Here is a 4977-nt window from a genome sequence, read left to right on the forward strand (position 1 = left end):
GGAAAAAATCCATTTGAAGTGTGGAAATTGGTGAAATTTGAGTTTAAAGTGCAAGGTGCAAAACATGTAAAGGCAAAGTTTCTAAATTTGGCCAATGTTCAAGCCCCTCTGTTTTGATGATGCAAACTTCAAATGAAAAACCTCAAACATAAACGTTGTAGATATTTTCAAGACAATCAAAATGGACTTAAAGTTTGCATCATTTGGATTTTTGATGAAAGAGTTATGGGCACTTGAAGTTTGACTTTTTTGCCTTTCAATGCATTTGGTCCAAAGTGACCTATAATGTTTTGCATTATCACATGTATTTCCTTTGAGATTTTGAAATTTTGTTCAACATAACATTTGAATTAGACATTTTAAGCTTTCCAATTAATTTGATCCCACCTCAAAATCATAAAAAATGAATGAGTTATGTCCTTGGGAAGTTGACCCAAAATTAGGGTTTCAGTCCAAATGACCTATAATGTCTTGGAATGGGAGATGCCCTTCCAAGATTCAAATAAATTTTTGATGAACATGAAAATTGTTCATATTGTCCTTAAGAACATTTTTCTTTTGGGATCATCTCCATTTGACCAACACATAAAACGTTAGGTCTCGGTGCATTTCAAAATAGTCAGATGAATTGACTGATCAACTTCTCAAGTCCATGACTCATATCTTGATGAATTGATGATGATTGAGGACACTCAAATAAGTTCAAATATGCATTAAATGATGAGTTGAAGAACTTCCCTTGATTGTATTTGATCATGGGTTGAGGTTGCTTCAAGAGCAAGGCATTGTGGATGATCAGATGAACTAGGGTTTCCTTGGGGAACAAACCTCAAACACTTTGACTTGCTTTGATCAAAATGATGAATTGAGATGCTAGGGAGGCATATTTTATAGAGGAGAGCTTTGGGAATCATTACCATGCTTGTTTTCCTCTTCTTTTAACTATATCCTTGTATCAATGATCTCCTTGAAGCTTTTGACCTTGTGATTGCTCAAGCTGCAAACAAAAGATGTTAGTGACATATTTTTTGTGCTTTTGGTTAATAAACAAGATGAGAAAAACAATGATATACAATTCAAGCATGCTTGGTGATCTCAAACCACTCACAAGAGGAGATCCCACCCAAAGGTAAGGAGCCAAGATGCTTATGATCCTTGAGGCAATGCACATGCAATGTTATGATGCCATGAGGGATCTTAGGGCCAAAATTGGGGTCTTACACTAAATCTGGTTTTAGATGTTCTAGCCTAGAAAGGTGATCAGCTACTAAATTTTCAGTGCCTTTTTATCTCTTATATCTAAATCAAACTCTTGTAGTAATAGAATCCATCAGAGTAACTTGGACTTGGCATCTTTTTTACTTAATAGGTAACGAATGGCAGCATGATCGGTGTAAACTATAATTTTTGCTCCTACTAGATAAGATCTAAATTTGTCTATAGCGAAAACTACAGCGAGTAATTCTTTTTCAGTTGTTTCATAGTTAAGTTGGGCAACTTCTAGGGTTCTACTGGCATAATATATTGCATGTAATTTTTTATCTTTCCTTTGTCCTAGAACGGCTCCAACCGCATAATCACTAGCATTGCACATTATCTCAAAAGGTTTTGACCAATCAGGTGGTTTCATAATGGGTGTTGAGACTAATGCTTGCTTTAAAAGATTAAATGCATCATTACATTTTCCATCGAAAATGAATTCAGCATCTTTCATTAAAAGTCCAGTTAAAGGTTTAGTTATTTTGGAGAAGTCCTTGATAAAACGCTGGTAGAATCCAGCGTGTCCAAGAAAGCTTCGGACTTCTCTGATAGTTTTAGGGGGTTTTAGGTTTTCTATAACTTCTATTTTAGCTCTATCTACCTCTATCCCTTTTTCGGAAACTATATGTCCTAAAACAATTTCTTCGGTCACCATGAAATGACACTTTTCCCAGTTTAGCACGAGGTTCACCTCCACGCATCTCTCCAGGATTTTCTCAAGGTTAGCAAGACAATTGTGGAAGTCAAATCCGGAAACCGAGAAATCATCCATAAACACTTCCATGATACCATCTAAGTAATCTGCAAAGATTGACATCATGCAGCGTTGGAAAGTAGTTGGGGCGTTACAGAGGCCGAATGGCATTCGTCTGTAGGCAAAAGTTCCATAAGGGCATGTAAAGGTAGTTTTTTCTTGATCTTCGGGGTGGATAGGTATTTGGAAGAATCCAGAGTATCCATTTAGATAGCAGAAGTAAGAGTGTCTAGCTAGACGCTCCAACATCTGGTCTATAAATGGTAAAGGGAAATGATCCTTCCTGGTTGCTTTATTTAATTTTCTATAATCTATACACATTCGCCATCCTCCTTCTAACCGTTTTGCTACATGTTCGCCTTTATCGTTTTGCACGATTGTGATGCCTCCCTTTTTAGGTACTACATGCACATGGCTCACCCACTTACTATCCGAGATCTGGTAGATTATACCTGCCTCAAGTAACTTAAGAAATTCCTTTTTAACAACATCACTCATTATAGGGTTTATTCTTCTCTGATGTTCTCTGGAGGGTTTTGAATCTTCTTCGAGCGAAATCCGATGCATACATACGGATGGGCTTATACCTTTCAGGTCAGAGATATTATATCCTAAGGCTGAGGGATATCTTCGTAAAACGTCTAAAAGTTGGTTCGTTTCCTCTTGGCTCAAGGTAGCACTGACTATAACTGGACGGTTCATCTCTTCATCGAGGAACTCATATCTCAGATTCTTAGGCAGTTTCTTAAGTTCTAAGGTTGGTTTCTTAGGGCATGGAATAGGATCTGGGGGTAAGGGATAAACATTCGTAAAGGTTATCATCGATGTAGGGTTTCTTAAAGTCATCATCTTCCATTATGGGGGTTGATGGTAACTTAATTATTTTTATGATTTCTTCTTGTTCTAATTCCCTAACGCACTCATCAATGATATCTAAGGCATAGCATGCGTCTCCCATCACAGGTTCCATAAGAACTTTCGAAAGTATAAATTCTATTTTCTCGTCACCTACCTCAAAGGTCAACTTTCCTCTCTTAACATCTATTATGGCTCCTGCAGTTGATAAGAATGGTCTACCTAGAAGGATTGGTATATCATTATCCTCTTTGATGTCCATGACAACAAAGTCAGTAGGGATAAATAACTGTCCTATCCCAACAGGGACATCTTCTAAAATGCCTATCGGATACTTAACAGATCTATCGGCTAACTGAAGTGACATCTTAGTAGGCTGTAATTATCCTAAGTTTAACCTCTCACAAACTGCTAAAGGCATTAAGCTCACACTAACTCCTAAGTCTAGAAAAGCTTTTTCAATGACATGACTTCCCAAAAGACAAGGAATTGAGAAATTTCCAAGATCTTTATCTTATTTGGCTAATTTATTCTTGGAAATGGCATTACATTCCAAAGGCTGTCTTTGAGAAACTTTGCATAAGAAGGTATTTGGGTAATGGCATCTGTGAACGGGATTTCTACGTGAAGTTTTTCTATAACTTTAATAAATTTTTTATATTGGTTATTTATCTGGGTTTGTTTGAGTCTTTGCGGATATGGTATAGGTGGTTTATATGGCGGGGGCGGTACATAAGTTTTATCTTTAGGTTCTTCTCATTTTTCTTGACCTTCCTGGTTTTCAGATTCCTCTGGTTCCTTTACTTCGTCCGTGGGTTTGGTATATTCCTTAGAAGTTTTGGGTTCACTCAATCTTGGGTTTGGTGGCTCATCATAAGCGTTCCCACTTCGTAGGGTAATGACATTGGCTTGTCCTCTCGGATTTTGTTGAGGTTGTCCAGGGAACTGTCCTCCAGGTGTAGTCTGAGGGGCTTGGTTTAAAGCTACCTGAGAGATCTGGGTTTCAAGCATCTTGGTATGAGTAACTATTTGGTCAACCTTGGTTCCTAACTGAGTAATCAATTCATTAACATGAATGTTTTGGTTCATGAACTCTTTGTTTTGTTGGGTTTGAGCAGTGATAAAAATTTCCATAATTTTCTCAAGGCTCGGCTTTGGTGGTACAGGTTGCATAGGTTGATTTGATCTTGGGGCTTGATAACCAGTTTGTCTCGGAGGCGCATTATTTTGAATAGGGTTATTGTTCTTATAGGAGAAGTTCGGGTGATTCCTCCATACAGGGTTATAGGTATTCGAGTATGGGTTCCCTTGGGTGTAGTTCACTTGCTCAGAGTGGGTTTCGTTTAATAGACTGCATTCTGCAAATTGGTGTCCTTTGGTTCCACATATCTCACAATCCGACGAAACTGCGGCTACAGTATTCGGGTTTATGCACATATGCTCGACCTTGAGGGCTAATGCGTCCATTTTAGCTTGCATCATGTCTATAGAGCTTAGTTCATGCACTCCTCCTTGGGCTTCCTTCTTCTCAACTGTCGCTCGTTCGACTCCCCATGATTGATGGTTTTGAGCCATATCCTCAATGAGGGCACTAGCTTCAGGATAAGGTTTTTTCATCAGAGCACCGCCTGCGGCAGCGTCGATGGTCATCTTAGTGTTATAGTGAAGTCCATTATAGAAGGTTTGAATGATTAACCAATTTTCTAAGCCATGATGTGGGCATGCTTTTAACAACTCTTTATATCTCTCCCAAGCTTCGAACAACGATTCTCCTTGGTTTTGGGTAAACCTAGTTATATGGTTTCGAAGAACGGCGGTCTTACTTGGGGGAAAGTATCTAGCAAGGAATACTCTTCTAAGGTTATCCCAAGTCGTAATGGAATTGGGTGGAGGGAATCTAACCATGATAGGGCTTTATCTCTGAGGGAAAAAGGGAATAATCTTAAACGGATTACCTTAGGAGAAGCTCCATTGGTTTTAAAAGTGTCTGCTAATTAGAGAAAGATTTTTAAATGTTGGTTTGGGTTCTCAGTAGCGAGACCTACGAATCGTCTCTGTTGCACTAGTTGCAACAGGGATGGTTTAAGTTCGAAATTATTAGCTGGGAT

The 4977-nt window shown here is 38.5% G+C and overlaps 1 non-coding gene across 1 annotated transcript; it reads left to right on the forward strand.

Moving 5' to 3' along the window:
* Positions 1 to 4574: 4574 nt before the first annotated feature.
* Positions 4575 to 4681, forward strand: LOC127109828 (small nucleolar RNA R71). The gene has a single exon (XR_007797078.1). It is a non-coding gene; the product is annotated as a small nucleolar RNA R71 (small nucleolar RNA).
* The last annotated feature ends 296 nt before the right edge of the window (positions 4682 to 4977 follow it).

The sequence above is a fragment of the Lathyrus oleraceus genome, chromosome 7, assembly GCF_024323335.1.
Source record: "Lathyrus oleraceus cultivar Zhongwan6 chromosome 7, CAAS_Psat_ZW6_1.0, whole genome shotgun sequence".
In the NCBI taxonomy this organism is placed as follows: Eukaryota; Viridiplantae; Streptophyta; class Magnoliopsida; order Fabales; family Fabaceae; genus Lathyrus; species Lathyrus oleraceus.